Source organism: Lactuca virosa, chromosome 5 (genome assembly GCF_052849685.1).
Source record: "Lactuca virosa cultivar CGN04683 chromosome 5, Lactuca_virosa_CGN04683_v6, whole genome shotgun sequence".
NCBI classification, from domain to species: domain Eukaryota; kingdom Viridiplantae; phylum Streptophyta; class Magnoliopsida; order Asterales; family Asteraceae; genus Lactuca; species Lactuca virosa.
The window spans coordinates 153,672,493-153,690,579 of NC_136430.1; positions in this window are offsets into that span (position 1 = coordinate 153,672,493).

Consider the following 18,087-nt stretch of genomic DNA (forward strand, 5'->3'; position numbering starts at 1 on the left):
TAAACATGGCTTAGCGAGGTTTACGAACCTTGAGTTGCAAAGCTAAACACTCAAAAAGGACACAAATGAAATCTCTCCCAAATCTCTATAAGTATGAGAAATCTCTCCAAGTATGTCAAATCTCTCCCAAATCTCTCCAAGTATGTGAAATCTCTCCTAAATCTCTCCAAGTATGTCAAATCTCTCCCAAATCTCTCTCAAAATCTCTCGCAACTTTTTATAATCACTCGGGGCATCCCGACCCTTAATTTAGTCAAAAACCGCTCAAAAACGGAAGTTTACGCGAAAAACAACCTTAAGGAGCCGAACCCTCTTAAGGAGCCGAACCTCTTAAGGAGCCGAACCCTCTTAAGGAGCCGAACCCCTCTTAAGGAGCTGAACCCCTCTTAAGGAGCCGAACCTCCCTTAAGCAACCGAAACCTCTTAAGGGCCGAAACCACCTTCCTGAACCGAACCTACTAAGAGACCGAAACTCCACCTTCGGTCCGAGAATGCCACCTTCGGTCCGAGAATACACCTTCGGTCCGAGAATGCTACCTTCAGTTCCAAGATGCGAAACTGCTCAAGACCGAACCCTACTCTCGGTTCCCATCTACTTTCAGTTCTAATGGCTAGGACCGAACCTCCGACCCTGAACTTCGGATATTTGCAACTTTTACCCGGTTTTCAATATTTTTAGCGTTTTGAGCCCGTTTTTCGTGATTTTAACGCGGGATTTTCACCCAAACTTATATTTTGACATATAAGACCCCATATTTCCATAATCTAATCACATTTTGAGGGTAATCATTATCTAAGACTAAAAATATAGTGGGTAAGATATGGAGTGGAATGTTGACTTATCCTTTGGGCAAGGACACAAGTTACCTCCCATACCCACTCCAAGACCATCCCCAGTTACTATTCCACCATACCTGGTCATTTCATTGTCCTTTTTCCCACTCTTTTCAGCCAAGTGCCTTGACACAAGGATAGAAAGACCCTCATCTCTCCTCCCATTTCACTCACACTCCTCCAAGAAGCAAAAACTCACTCTCTCTCACTATCCCTCTCTAATCTCGAAATTTCAAGGCTGATCAAAAGTTCTTCATCTACTCTTAGTAAGTAATATCACTCCTCACATGATTATTTCTCCTTCTTTCTACTTATATCATAGATCTTCGAATCTTCAAGCACTTTCTAAGTGTTCTTGAGTTGAACACCTCCTTTCTTCATCATCCATCCTCTGATCACACAAGGTGAGTTCATACCCCTATCTTTTCATGTTTTTCTTAAGTTTTAAGGGGGGGGGGGGAATACAAGTTAAAACACCAAGAACACAACTAAACTCATTCAACAGCTTTCATCAGAAAGGTTTAACTCCATTCACGGACTGTTTTGGTCAACTTAAACATTTTAGTTTTCAAAACTGTATTAGGTGAAAATAGTTCAGGTTTATACCTTTAAAATGACTACTTGCACACGTTCATACGACTTTTCTACTAATTATGGTTGTTTTTACAAAACTGTCTATCACTGTAGCTACGAATTCGGACCAGTCAGTGAATATGAACGTTTTCACACCAGTTAGCAACCTCTAAAAATCATAATAAAAATTATGAACAAACTAGACACATTTTCTAAACTCTCAGAGTTTACGGATCTAGTTTTCGGTTTCGTATGAATTTTCTGTGATTTTCTAAAATCAGTGCAAAAATGGTAAAAACGAATTTACAGTTTACAACTTTCATAACACTTGTAACATGTTGAGCAAAGTGTTAAACCTTGATGACTTCATATTTTGCATGTGTTTTCTGTTGTGATAAAATTATATAACAGAAAAATAGACATTTAGTTGTAAGAATCCTTATTATTACTAAATGAGGCATAATAAACATAGTTATGTTTTTGCTATAAATCTACTTACACAGAAAAAGGTTCTTTTACATTACAAACACTTATGATAAACTATGGTAAGTATAGTTTATGTTTCATACACATTACAAACAATTATGTTAAACTATAATAGGTATAGTTTATGTTTCATTGAGCCCGTTTTTCGTGATTTTAACGCGAGATTTTCACCCAAACTTATATTTTGACATATAAGATCCTATATTTCCATAATCTAATCACATTTTGAGGGTAATCACTATCTAAGACTAAAAATATAGTGGGTAAGATATGGAGTGGAGTGTTGACTTATCCTTTGGGCAAGGACACAAGTTACCTCCCATACCCACTCCAAGACCATCCCCAGTTACTATTCCACTATACCTGGTCATTTCATTGTCCTTTTTCCCACTCTTTTCAGCCAAGTGCCTTGACACAAGGATAGAAAGACCCTCATCTCTCCTCCCATTTCACTCACACTCCTCCAAGAAGCAAAAACTCACTCTCTCTCACCATCCCTCTCTAATCTCGAAATTTCAAGGCTGATCACAAGTTCTTCATCTACTCCTAGTAAGTAATATCACTCCTCACATGATTATTTCTCCTTCTTTCTACTTAAATCATGGATATCTTACACAAACATCATCATATGTGTGTTAGATCTTCGAATCTTCAAGCACCTTCTAAGTGTTCTTGAGTTGACCACCTCATTTCTTCATCATCCATCCTCTGAAATCACACAAGGTGAGTTCATACCCTATCTTTTCATGTTTTTCTTAAGTTTTAAGGGGGGGGGGGGGAATACAAGTTAAAACACCAAGAACACAACTAAACTCATTCAACAGCTTTCATCAGAAAGGTTTAACTCCATTCACGGACTGTTTTGGTCAACTTAAACATTTTAGTTTTCAAAACTGTATTAGATGAAAATAGTTCAGGTTTATACCTTTAAAATGACTACTTGCACACATTCATACGACTTTTCTACTAATTATGGTGATTTTTACAAAACTGTCTATCACTGTAGCTACGAATTCGGACCAGTCAGTGAATATGAACGTTTTCACACCAGTTAGCAACCTCTAAAAATCATAATAAAAATTATGAACAAACTAGACACATTTTCTAAACTCTCAGAGTTTACGGATCTAGTTTTCGGTTTCGTATGAATTTTCTGTGATTTTCTAAAATCAGTGCAAAAATGGTAAAAACGAATTTACAGTTTACAACTTTCATAACACTTGTAACATGTTGAGCAAAGTGTTAAACCTTGATGACTTCATATTTTGCATGTGTTTTCTGTTGTGATAAAATTATATAACAGAAAAATAGACATTTAGTTGTAAGAATCCTTATTATTACTAAATGAGGCATAATAAACATAGTTATGTTTTTGCTATAAATCTACTTACACAGAAAAAGGTTCTTTTACATTACAAACACTTATGATAAACTATGGTAAGTATAGTTTATGTTTCATACACATTACAAACAATTATGTTAAACTATAATAGGTATAGTTTATGTTTCATTAACCAGTCAAACTCATTACCAAGGGGTTTTCAGTTCAGTTCACGTAAATCTGTTAATGAATAAATTTGTGAGACATTCGCTTCGTGTTACCTTCAAAGTAACAAAGTCAAAAGTCCTGTAAATTGTAACCAGAGTCTCTTGTAGGGAGAGTGTGATAGTTGTGTATAGATCTATATTGGGTCTGACAAACCCGCACCTGAGCTGCATGCAACAGCTAGACCGGCAGGTCTGAGGTGACAAGTGTCATTTAACTTGCGACGCCTGAAGAACGTCGTATTATGAGGCCGTCTGAGTCTTAGTATGGTTATAATAACTCAAATGGGGTATTAACAAAACATAAGATTTACGGGTTTTACTTCGAAATTAAACGAGTTTATGTCGATTTAAACTTGCATGAATTACTTTAAGTATGGAAAAATACTTGTACAATTCGGTTTTGACTCTTAAGACTACAATGCATTTTATAAGAGAAATATTGGATTTTTCTTGAACAAACATTTCTTTTACAAAGAAAAGGATTTTATCATCGTCTTCAAAAGCTTATGAACTCACCAACTTAATTGTTGACACTTTTTCAAAACTACTTGTATTCTCAGGAAATCTGTAAACAGGTAATAGGCCGCTTTTGAGGATGGAACGCTAAGGCGTCAAACATTGTATTTTTGACAACATAATGTAATTGATTCAGAAACATGTAAACATATACTATGATGTAACTTTTTCAATTATATTTATGTTGGTTGTCTATACTTTGAGCATTATTATATTCGTTGTTGTGATACTATACATGAAGTCCTCCACCCCCGGACGTTTCCGCCATCCTAGGTTTGGGGGTGTTATAGATTGGTATCAGAGCAATGTTTATAGTGAACTAAGTATATCGAACTACATAAGATATACAAACTATAAACAGATTTGGGACTAAAAGTCTCTGATTAAACATTTTCAAATGATTGTACTTTTAGAAAATAAACGGTTTCTTGTTAAAAGCATAAGTACATGCATATATGCTCGCATAGTGTCATAACTAGGAAGAACATAAAGTAAAAGGGGAGGAGATGGACGTTACGAGTATGCCTTGGGATATGTGGTCAAGTCTGGGATGAATATAGCTTGATCAACTACATCTATCCGAGAAGTGACTTGCATATATTGGAGGATAGTCGTAGTGGACAACAAATCTAACAACCTAACATCACCCTATAATGAACGCGCTAAAAACCAAACATAACATTTAAAAATACTATAGGAGTATTTTGTAACTTTATATCTCGACATTTAGATTCATTTCATATCTCTTACACCCCTATTCTCGTACAGACAATATGGCGGGATTCCATCTACCTGGAGACCCTTACTTCCCTAATGAGGGAAACGCTGGATGACTTGAGGCAGAACCCGAGGAAATGATCGAAGAGGATCCTGAGGAAGACCCCGAAGAGGGTGAGGAAGAAGAAGACCCCGGAGAGGTTGAGGAAGAAGAGGAACCTGAGGAGGAAGAAGAAATGGGGGACGAAGAAGAAGAAGAAGAACCAGAGGAGGAAGTCATCAACCCTCCTTACATCGCCAGGGTGCCTGCGAACCGTTTTGGCTACAACGGGCCCGAACCCCGTTGGGCAACAGTGATCGAACGAGGAGCCGTCAACAACGGCAACGATCACCATTTGGTGATCAACGAGGTTACTACGACCTCAGCCACAGGGGACCGGCTGACAGAGCGCTTCCAGTCATGACCCAATAGATAACTATTATCGATGATCGCGGTAGAGCGACGACGGACCGAATTCGGGAGCTGAGCGCCAACATAGAAGCTACTACTACCAGCACCAGAGACCGAGAGATATACTCCTACTTCAGGGACCAACTCATCAAAGACCTTCTCGCCGCTCGAGCAGAAGCAAGGGAGTATCAAGAAAAATACTTGGCACTCGAGGAAAGAGTGGTTACAGCCGAGCGACGAATGGCCGAACTCCAGGGCGCATCGACCTCGTCCGAAGCACCACCAGGGACTGATCATCGTGAGTAGAACTCATGCTACTCGCACGTCCTTGTAGAATAGGTTTATGAGTATGCGTTAGTGCTACTCTTTTTACATGTAAGCTAACCCTGCGATTAAGTGATTACACTACTCAAGGGGCTACGTTATGCCAAAATTTTCCGTCACATTGATGTAGACCTGCATAGAGGTCAAATTTTTCCTAAACAATACGTATCAAATTATATCAATGAAATTGGCATGTATTTTATTTCATTGCGAGTTTATGATAAATCTCATAACATGACAGTACAAACAATTTACTTTCGGTGTTTCTGAGATTCTTAATGTGCACCTCCTGGTTAATTGTAACTGTGAGACGATCGACTTAGAAATGGTGAGTCCACCTTAGGTCCTGTTCCTTGTTTGGTTGCGGGCTTAGGATAGACTCATTAAGTTCAACGGCCTATTGGACCATAACTACAAAATAACTGGTGTGCATCGAGTGATCTTAGGAAAGGACCAGGCATGATCAAAGATTACAGAATTACATTTGGGTCACTACTAAATTCAGGGAGTTCGAGCGCATGAACTTTCATCATAAATCATTTATGAATGTTTTAAGTCGGGACATATAATAAATAATCAAATTCAATAAACTCCGACTTGTCATTACAATTGAAGACTTACCGACTTTTTGTCTTTATAACTTTTGACAGAACTATGCCACTAAGGAAAAGACCCAGACCTTCCGGCAGCACAGCACCACCTCCTCCGCCGCCACCTCCACAGTTTGATTCCGTGATGTTCCAGGCTGCAGTAATAGCAGCCATGGCGGCCGTAATGTCGCAGAAAGGTACAAACGGTGCTGGTGGTTCTGGATCTGTTGCTACGCACTCTAACCACGGGGACAGTACGGGGCGTACAAAAGAATGTTCTTACAAAGACTTCACGAATGGCAAACCTGATTTTTTCAATGGAAGCGGGGGAGTTGTCACACTAATGCAATGGTTCGAAAGGACTGAAGCAGTTTTCGAAATCTGTGCTTGTCCCGAAACGAGCAAAGTCAAGTATGCGGCATTCACTTTCACCGGTAAAGCTCTCACTTGGTGGAATGGCCGAGTTAAGTCACTTACTCCTGCAGTGGCTACCTCTATAAGCTGGGAGGACTTGAAAGCTTTGATGCTAAAGGAGTATTGCCCGAGGGGCGAAGTGCAAAAACTTGAAGAAGAACTCTGGAACCTCAAGATGTCGGGCACAGACCTTGAAACTTATACTACCTGATTCAATGACCTCGCACTCCTCTGCCCATCAATGGTCACTCCAGAAGAGAAGAAGGTGGAACGATACCTCTGGGGGCTATCATCCCAGATTCAAGATAGTGTGCTGGCCTCGAAACCCACTACTTTTGACAGTGCCAAGGAATTGGCACAACAACTTGTCGACCATAGGGCTAGCCACGGTACTGTTACTACCACCCATGATCAAGTTAAGGGGAGGAGCAATAAAAGAAAATTCTGGAACAACAAAAAGAAGCAGTCGGTGCCAGACTCTGCCAAAAAGCAACAGACAGTTGCTGTCCGTGCTGCCATTACTCTTGTCACTCCAGCACCACCGAAGCAATATGCAGGAACCCTTCCCAAGTGCAATAAATGCAACTTCCACCACATCGGTGCTTGTCGGGAAAGGCACTGCAACAACTGCAACAGGAAGGGGCACACTGCTCGATTCTGTAAAGCACCAGCCCAACCCATCACTCAAGTCACTAACACCGGAGCAAGTCGTGCCTGTTATGGCTGTGGGGAAACGGGGCACTTCAAACGAGACTGCCCAAAGGCACGAAACGCCAATGCTGGGGGTGTAGGAAGAGTCCTAGATATAGGGCACGGAGAAGCAGTCAAGGACCCCACGGTGGTTACCGGTACGTTCCTCCTTAATAACTCTTATGCATGCATACTTTTCGATAGTGGGGCAGAGAGGAGTTTCGTGAGCCACCAATACAAACATTTACTTAAACAAAATCCTCAGTCACTAAAAGATTCATACGTCGTAGAAATGGCAAACAGGAAGGCAGAGCACACTAATGATATTTACGCAGGGTGTACCCTCACTCTAGACAATCATTCATTTAAAATCGACCTAATGCCGGTAACAATAAAAAGTTTCGACATAATCATCGGTATGGATTGGTTAAGTTCTCATCATGCCGACATTCTATGTTACGAAAGGGTCGTTCGCCTTAATCTGCCAAGTGGCGAAACCCTTCTCATCTATGGTGATAAACCCAGTGCAAACTTACAAATCATCTCTTGCGTCAAGGCTCAAAAGTATCTCCGAAAGGAATATCGCGCCTTCTTAGCCCACGTGATAGATAAGAAACAAGAAGCGAAGGACATCGAAGACATTCCGGAGGTGTGTAATTTTCTCGACTTCTTCCCAGAAGACCTCCCAGGTGTACCACTTGCACGACAAGTCGAATTCCGAATCGATTTGGTCCCACAAGCTACCCCCGTAGCCAAAGCTCCATACCGTCTCGTACCGGCGGAAATGCAAGAACTGTCCAGCCAACTGAATGAGCTGTTGAGCAAAGGGTTTATCAGACCGAGCTTTTCACCTTGGGGAGCACCAGTTCTCTTTGTGAAGAAGAAGGATGGATCCTTTCGCATGTGCATCGACTATCGGGAGTTAAACAAACTTACCATCAAGAATCGATATCCCCTACCCCGAATCGACGACCTCTTCGACCAATTACAAGGAGCAAGCTACTTTTCAAAAATCGATATGAGGTCGGGTTACCATCAACTACGAGTTCAAGAAGAAGATATCCCCAAGACAGCCTTCAGAACTCGCTATGGGCACTACGAGTTTGTAGTGATGCCCTTCGGGTTAACAAACGCACCTACGGTATTCATGGACCTGATGAATCAAGTGTGTCGACCCTACTTAGACAAGTTCGTGATCGTATTCATCGACGACATTTTGGTCTACTCACGAAGCGAGGAAGAACACCGCCAACACCTGCGACAAGTGTTAGAGACATTGAGAGCTGAGAAGCTTTATGCTAAATTCTCTAAGTGCGAGTTCTGGATCCGAGAAGTGGATTTCCTTGGTCATGTGGTCAGTGAAAGAGGGATACATGTGGACCCCTCCAAGATCAAGGCAATCGAAAACTGGTCAGCACCTACAACACCGATGGAAATCCGACAATTCTTAGGGCTTGCTGGATACTACCGAAGATTCATCCAAAACTTCTCCAAGATCGCTAAACCGCTCACCACCTTGACTCAAAAAGGTGTGATGTTTAAATGGGAAGATAAACAAGAAGCTGCCTTCCAAACGTTAAAACAAGCCATGTGAAGCGCACCGATCCTGTCTCTGCCAGAAGGAACCGAAGACTTTGTAGTCTACTGTGATACATCAAACCAGGGGCTTGGGTGTGTATTAATGCAGTGAGGAAAGGTCATTACGTACACATCGAGGCAATTGAAAACGCACGAGGTCAACTACGCCACACATGACCTCGAATTGGGAGCAGTAGTGTTCGCCCTAAAGATCTGGAGGCACTACCTTTACGGAACAAAGTGTATTGTCTTTACCGATCACAAGAGCCTTCAGCACATTCTTAACCAAAAGGAGCTCAACATGAGGCAAAGACGATGGGTAGAACTACTGAATGATTACGAGTGTGAGATTCGTTATCACCCAGGTAAGGCAAACGTAGTAGCAGATGCCTTGAGTCGAAAGGAATACTCAAGGCGCCGAGTAAAGTCATTAACGATGACAATCCATTCACACCTGTCCACACAAATCAAAGAGGCTCAGCTGGAGGCCTTGAAACCGAAAAATGTGACGGGTGAGGCATTAAGAAGAATGGATAAAAACCTAGAAGTCAAAGACGACGGAGTTCGTTACCTCATGAACCGAATCTGGACACCGAAGTTCGGTGGTTTCCGAGACGTCATCATGAACGAAGCACACAAGGCTCGATACTCCATCCACCTAGGTTCAGATAAGATGTATCTGGATCTCAAGAAGTTGTACTGGTGGCCAAACATGAAAGCCGAAATTGCTACCTATGTAGGCAAGTGTTTGACTTGCGCCAAGGTCAAGGTAGAATATCAGAAACCCTCAGGACTACTACAACAGCCTGATATACCTGAGTGGAAGTGGGAACAGATAACCATGTACTTCATAACCAAGCTACCTAAGACCACGGGCGAGCTTGATACCATATGGGTAATCGTAGACAGATTGACCAAATCAGCGCACTTCCTGCCGATAAAAGAAACCGACACGATGGAGAAACTGACTAGGACGTACATCAAAGAGATTGTACGACTGCATGGCGTGCCAAAATCCATCATCTCAGACAGGGATAGTCGATTTACCTCGCGATTCTGGCAATCACTTCAGAAGTCCTTGGGAACTAGGTTGGACATGAGTACAGCCTATCACCCACAAACCGACGGGCAAAGCGAGAGAACCATTCAGACGCTAGAAGACATGCTTAGGGCGTGTGTGATAGACTTTGGTAAAGCTTGGGATACCCATTTACCACTTGTCGAATTCTCGTACAATAACAGTTATCACACTAGCATCAAGGTTGCACCATTTCAAGCCCTCTATGGCCGCAAGTGCAGGTCACCTCTGTGCTGGGCTGAAGTGGGTGACACGCAACTAGCTAAGGGACAAGTCCCTAATAGCACCCTCACTGGCCCGGAGATAATAAGAGAAACTACAGAGAAGATTGTTCAAATCCGAGAACGATTAAAAGCTTCTAGAAACAGACAAAAAAGTTACGCAGATAACAGACGAAAGCCTTTGGAATTCTAGGTGGGAGATCGTGTGCTATTAAAGGTCTCACCCTGGAAGGGTTTAATACGTTTCGGAAAACAAGGAAAGATGAACCCTAGATACATCGGACCATTCGAGATCCTCACTAGGATTGGCCCGGTAGCTTACAAGCTTCGCCTACATCAGGAACTTAATAACGTACATCCTACCTTCCACGTATCGAACTTAAAGAAATGTTTATCTGACGAGACCCTCGTGATACCACTCGACGAAATTGAAATCAACGAGAGTCTCCACTTCGTGGAAGAACCGGTAGAAATCATGGATCGAGAGATCAAAAGAACGAAACAAAGTCGTATTCCTATCGTGAAGGTCCGTTGGAACGCTAAACGAGGACCCGAGTTCATCTGGGAACGCGAAGATCAAATGAAACAAAAGTACCCACATCTCTTCCCGAACTCTTGAAGTCCCAGTCAAAATGCTAATTTCGGGACGAAATTCCTTCTAACGGGGGGATGATGTGACAACCGTCAATTTTCAGGCTAGTCAAAGTCAAATAAAGTCAGTAAGTCGAACCGGTCAACTCATCTAACCTTAGAATATTAGGGCTTGCAATATGTTAGCTACTGTACAACTCGCTATTTTAATAAGAAGTTATCACTTGGAAAGTTCGTATGATTGAAATTCTTAAACCCTAAACGGGATAAGTGAGGTAGCAAAACGATAAAACACTATTGCGTACCCTTTAAGGGGTGTGTAAAACCCTTAAACATGGGTTAACGAGGTTTACGAACCTTGAGTTGCAAAGCTAAACACTCAAAAAGGTCACAAATGAAATATCTCCTAAATCTCTCTAAGTATGAGAAATCTCTCCAAGTATGTCAAATCTCTCCCAAATCTCTCCAAGTATGTGAAATCTCTCCCAAATCTCTCCAAGTATGTCAAATCTCTCCGAAATCTCTCTCAAAATCTCTCTCAACTTTTTATAATCACTCGGGGCATCCCGACCCTTAATTTAGTCAAAAACCGCTCGAAAACGAAAGTTTACGCGAAAAACAGCCTTAAGGAGCCGAACCCTCTTAAGGAGCCGAACCTCTTAAGGAGCCGAACCCTCTTAAGGAGCCGAACCCCTCTTAAGGAGCTGAACCCCTCTTAAGGAGCCGAACCTCCCTTAAGGAACCGAAACCTCTTGAGAGCCGAAACCACCTTCCTGAACCGAACCTACTAAGAGACCGAAAATCCACCTTCGGTCCGAGAATGCCACCTTCAGTCCGAGAATACACCTTCGGTCCGAGAATGCTACCTTCGGTTCCAAGATGCGAAACTGCTCAAGACCGAACCCTACTCTCGGTTCCCATCTACTTTCGGTTCTAATGGCTAGGACCGAACCTCCGACCCTGAACTTCGGATATTTGCAACCTTTACCCGATTTTCAACATTTTTAGCGTTTTGAGCCCGTTTTTCGTGATTTTAACGCGAGATTTTCACCCAAACTTATATTTTGACATATAAGATCCTATATTTCCATAATCTAATCACATTTTGAGGGTAATCACTATCTAAGACTAAAAATATAGTGGGTAAGATATGGAGTGGAGTGTTGACTTATCCTTTGGGCAAGGACACAAGTTACCTCCCATACCCACTCCAAGACCATCCCCAGTTACTATTCCACCATACCTGGTCATTTCATTGTCCTTTTTCCCACTCTTTTCAGCCAAGTGCCTTGACACAAGGATAGAAAGACCCTCATCTCTCCTCCCATTTCACTCACACTCCTCCAAGAAGCAAAAACTCACTCTCTCTCACCATCCCTCTCTAATCTCGAAATTTCAAGGCTGATCACAAGTTCTTCATCTACTCCTAGTAAGTAATATCACTCCTCACATGATTATTTCTCCTTCTTTCTACTTAAATCATGGATATCTTACACAAACATCATCATATGTGTGTTAGATCTTCGAATCTTCAAGCACCTTCTAAGTGTTCTTGAGTTGACCACCTCATTTCTTCATCATCCATCCTCTGAAATCACACAAGGTGAGTTCATACCCTATCTTTTCATGTTTTTCTTAAGTTTTAAGGGGGGGGGGGGGGAATACAAGTTAAAACACCAAGAACACAACTAAACTCATTCAACAGCTTTCATCAGAAAGGTTTAACTCCATTCACGGACTGTTTTGGTCAACTTAAACATTTTAGTTTTCAAAACTGTATTAGATGAAAATAGTTCAGGTTTATACCTTTAAAATGACTACTTGCACACATTCATACGACTTTTCTACTAATTATGGTGATTTTTACAAAACTGTCTATCACTGTAGCTACGAATTCGGACCAGTCAGTGAATATGAACGTTTTCACACCAGTTAGCAACCTCTAAAAATCATAATAAAAATTATGAACAAACTAGACACATTTTCTAAACTCTCAGAGTTTACAGATCTAGTTTTCGGTTTCGTATGAATTTTCTGTGATTTTCTAAAATCAGTGCAAAAATGGTAAAAACGAATTTACAGTTTACAACTTTCATAACAGTTGTAACATGTTGAGCAAAGTGTTAAACCTTGATGACTTCATATTTTGCATGTGTTTTCTATTGTGATAAAATTATATAACAGAAAAATAGACATTTAGTTGTAAGAATCCTTATTATTACTAAATGAGGCATAATAAACATAGTTATGTTTTTGCTATAAATCTACTTACACAGAAAAAGGTTCTTTTACATTACAAACACTTATGATAAACTATGGTAAGTATAGTTTATGTTTCATACACATTACAAACAATTATGTTAAACTATAATAGGTATAGTTTATGTTTCATTAACCAGTCAAACTCATTACCAAGGGGTTTTCAGTTCAGTTCACGTAAATCTGTTAATGAATAAATTTGTGAGACATTCGCTTCGTGTTACCTTCAAAGTAACAAAGTCAAAAGTCCTGTAAATTGTAACCAGAGTCTTTTGTAGGGAGAGTGTGATAGTTGTGTATAGATCTATATTGGGTCTGACAAACCCGCACCTGAGCTGCATGCAACAGCTAGACCGGCAGGTCTGAGGTGAAAAGTGTCATTTAACTTGCGACGCCTGAAGAACGTCGCATTATGAGGCCGTCTGAGTCTTAGTATGGTTATAATAACTCACATGGGGTATTAACAAAACATAAGATTTACGGGTTTTACTTCGAAATTAAACGAGTTTATGTCGATTTAAACTTGCATGAATTACTTTAAGTATGGAAAAATACTTGTACAATTCGGTTTTGACTCTTAAGACTACAATGCATTTTATAAAAGAAATATTGGATTTTTCTTGAACAAACATTTCTTTTACAAAGAAAAGGATTTTATCATCATCTTCAAAAGCTTATGAACTCACCAACTTAATTGTTGACACTTTTTCAAAACTACTTGTATTCTCAGGAAATCAGTAAACAGGTAATCGGCCGCTTTTGAGGATGGAACGCTAAGGCGTCAAACATTGTATTTTTGACAACATAATGTAATTGATTCAGAAACATGTAAACATATACTATGATGTAACTTTTTCAATTATATTTATGTTGGTTGTCTATACTTTGAGCATTATTATAATCGTTGTTGTGATACTATACATGAAGTCCTCCACCCCCGGACGTTTCCGTCATCCTACGTTTGGGGGTGTGACATACTCGCTCATCGCGGTACGATACGTAGAAGTGTTAACATCAAGGAGAAAACAGAAAGCACTAGAAAGTCTACACATAGTACATTGTTGAACACACTAGGGATACACCATCGTATAACAAACGTTTCTTTCAAATCGGCCAAACTTTTGTTCAGTAAAGAGTCCGTTGCTATCATTCGTCATGAATTGACATGGTCCTCACCATACTAAGTTCATATGTTTTCCATCGCCTTGACCGTCAAATTCACGAAACCCTCGTCATTCGTAACGACAGCCCAACCCAGACTTCGAAATCGTCTACCTCGTATTCTAAACCCCGAAGTACTCATGCGAAGAGTACTTTGCCCTCCGAAACCTCAGCACTGTATATTCAGCAGACATTCCCGAAATACCACTCGTTCAGCATATCAAGTTCAAGCACAGAGGCTAAGGACGAATACAGCCCACCTATCACTATTAAGTATATACGCGAGAGTGGTATATAATTATGATTATACAGATTTAGTATGTGTGTTTCCGCCCTATCTCCTGTTCCTTGTTTGGTTGTGGACCTGGATCAGAGTCGCACATCCGACCGTCTTACTAATCTTAATTATATACGACTTGTATACATGAGGTAATGATAGATGGACCATGTATGAATCCTATCATCGACATTATGGCAAAGTTGCCCAGGTCTAGGAGTGGGTATTCTGCCAATCAGAGGAGCACAACCCCAGTAATACTACTAAGAAAGCTAATTTCGGGACGAAATTCCATCTAACGGGGGGGATGATGTGACAACCCGAAAATTTTTGCCTTGTAAGTCCAGCCATTCAATTCAACCGAGAGTCAGACTCGTTTCTGCTATCAATTAGCATTGTTAAGGATCATTTTAAGGGTTCTAAGCTCAATACATTCAAGGATTGGGTATAAGATTGAGTTGCTTAGGTTCTTCGAGTTGAAATCAAGCCGAACACTCCATCAAAGGGAGTGTACAGCCATACACATGGGTATACGGCCGTACACCCATGATGGCCGTGAACTCTCCCCCATATATAAGCCATCACCTTATTTTTCATTCATTTCTTCAACTTCCAAGTCAAGAACTCGAGTTCTCTCTCAACTATCATCAAGATTTTTCATCTTGATCTTCATTTAAGTACGTATTCCTTCCATTGTTAGTTGATGCATTGCTATATCTAGTAAGGATTCATGATTTCATCCATGAAATATCTTCAAAACTCAATAACATCAAGAGTGTACGGCCGTACACTCTATCTATGGCCGTACACCCTTGTTAAGACCATAATCTAAGGCTTAGAACACTTGCTAGTCACTTGGTACCCCTTAGAACTCTTGAACCCTTGAACCCCTTTGATTTAAGACCCAAAAATGCATCCATGGTGTACGACCGTACACACTTGGTGTGGCCGTACACACCTCAAAACCCTCCAAAAGACCTTCCAAAATGATAGCTTTGCTCATCTTCTTGTTGTGTAATGGTCACCCTGGCTTCGCTGTGGATCAAACACCCTCTTATGCATGTTTCAGCATGAGTGTACGTCCGTACACTCCATGGTATGGCCGTATACTCCATTTAGTGAATCACATGTGATTCTAACACTTAGTCCAAGTGTTTCCTAGTCCCTAAGGGTGTTTCCTTGCATGTTAGTTACTTTTAAACACTAAATTCATGCCAATATATGCCATTATATGTCATTTAGGACTCGTTTGTGTCTCGGGACTTCATTCGTGGAACTCCTCATCCTTACGCGCATATTCGAGTGAATCACCCACATAAGGTGAGTTCATACCCGTATAATCAATCTTTTAAATTGTTTTAAATGCTTTTAAGGGAGGGGGGATACAAGTTGAACACAATGATAATTGTGTAAATGTTATATTTGATAAACATCATTTTAACGGATTGCTTATGTGTTTATAAGTGATCAAAACATTTCAAAAACTCTTTTAAAGTTATGTTACTTTATTGTTTATAAAACACCGTTTTTAACGTACAATCATAACTTAGTAGATAAATGAGTCTTTTATTCAAGTCAGTAACAGTTCAAGTAAACTTACCTAGTAAACTAGAATAGGTATAGTTTAGGGGTTCAGTACATACTATAAAGAGAAACAGGGAAGAACATACTATACACTAGAACAGAGAGAACATACTATAAAGAGAAACAGGGAGGAACATACTATACACTATAACAGAAGAACAAATCATGATTAACAAAATTATACCAATGATCACTAACTCATTGTTCTAAATAAAAGGTGATAATAAAAGTGGTAAACTATATTCATTTGAGATGTGACCGAAATGTGTTTGGGAGTGATGTGGTGTTGCAACAGTCTTAAAACTTACCTAACTCAATTACAGGGATTTCTAGATCAGTACATAAAGTTAGAATACTATGGGAGTATTTTATGATACTATAACACGACAATAAGTTTAAAACATACCAAGTACATTACGTTAAAATACTATAGGAGTATTTTAGGCACTATATAAATAACTTATGTGATAATTTAAAAGACCCTTACGGATAGGTCTATAATTGTGGAATGAATACTCCCAAGGTTTTATATAATTGAGATTTTATAGACTTAGAATTTGTGATCTATGCTTCACTACCTGTTCCTTGTCTGGTTGTGGTTTTGGAGTAGGATCACTTATTCGAAGGTCTATTTAATCTTAAATTATATACAACTTGTATACATTGCACAATTATAGGAGGACCCAGTAAGGATCACCCCATAATGTTTCACTTAATCTCATAGATTCTTTAGACACTTCCATTCTCGCACGACAAACCCAGATAGATGTAACTACTTCCTCATAGCGGTCAGCAGAATAGTCAAAGAGGAACAAGAGCAGGTTCATGAGAAGTTTCCAAGAAGTGATCAGCCAGAGAAACTACAAACGTCTTATGCATCACGCTAATAAATAATTACCTTAATTGACTTCGTGAGCTAGTGATTACACTACTCACGCTATGTGTTAGAATTATTTCTTTTTCATGCAACTAGTATCAGTTATTCAATTCACAGATATTCATTCGAGGATAGCCACTTCTGATTCATAAAATTTATTTTATATAGACTTCCTTTATGAACTGTTTCTAGAACCCTATGAAAGTCAGAACCAGATACATTCAGAACTAGGATAACTTAGTCTTTCAGCTTTCGGCTCATTTCCACTGCTATAGACTTATTTCCATCTCATCTTTGTATTCTTTTTAGCAAGATGCCTCCACGTAGATCAGCGAGACGCACTACTCCAATAACCTCAACTCAAACTCTACCACCTCCTCCTCATTTTGACCCTGCTGCTCTCCAAGCAGCAATATCAGCCGCAGTGGCAGCTGCTCTAGCGATCATCAGCGAAAGTGGTACCAGTGGAACTGGTAGCGATACCCACTTAACAAACCCCGGAGTTAACCACGGACACCCAAGGGAGTGTTCGTACAAGGACTTCATGAACTACGAACCCAAATCCTTTAATGGAAATGGGGGAGTCATTGCTCTGATGCGATGGTTCGAGAAAACAGATTCGGTCTTCGCAATCTGTTCATGCCCAGAAGGGAGAAAAGTGAAATTTGCTGCCTGCACCTTCTCCGACAGAGCCCTAACATGGTGGAATAACCATGTTAAGTCACTGACCCTATCAGTGGCTAACTCAATAGGTTGGGAGAACCTAAAAGAGATGATGTTAGAAGAATACTGCCGGAGGGGCGAAGTACAAAAGCTGGAACAAGAACTATGGGAGCACACAATGGTCGGTTCAGACATAGTAACCTACACTGACAGGTTTAGCGACCTGGTAGCACTGTGTCCCGGGATGGTTAACACTTAAGAAGATAGAAAGGTACATCTGGGGTTTATCTACCCCGATTCAGGGAGATGTACTGTCTTCTAACCCAGCTACATTCGATAGTGCCAAACGCCTGGCTCAGCGGCTCATTGACCATGGAGTCCGCCATGGCGTGGTAGTCCCCGTTCCCGAGCCATCAAGGAGAGAGGACTATAAACGAAAGTCGGGGAACAAGGGGAAGAAGAATCGAACAACACAGGAACCCCTGCAGGAGAAACAAACGAGTACTATATACACCGCCACAACGCCTGCTACTCCAGCATCTGCCAGTCGATGTGACAACCATCAGATTTTGGTCAAGTCAAAGTCAAGAAAAGTCAACGGGTCAAACCGGTCAACTCAACTAGTACTTTTATTATAGAAGTTATTCTATGTGTA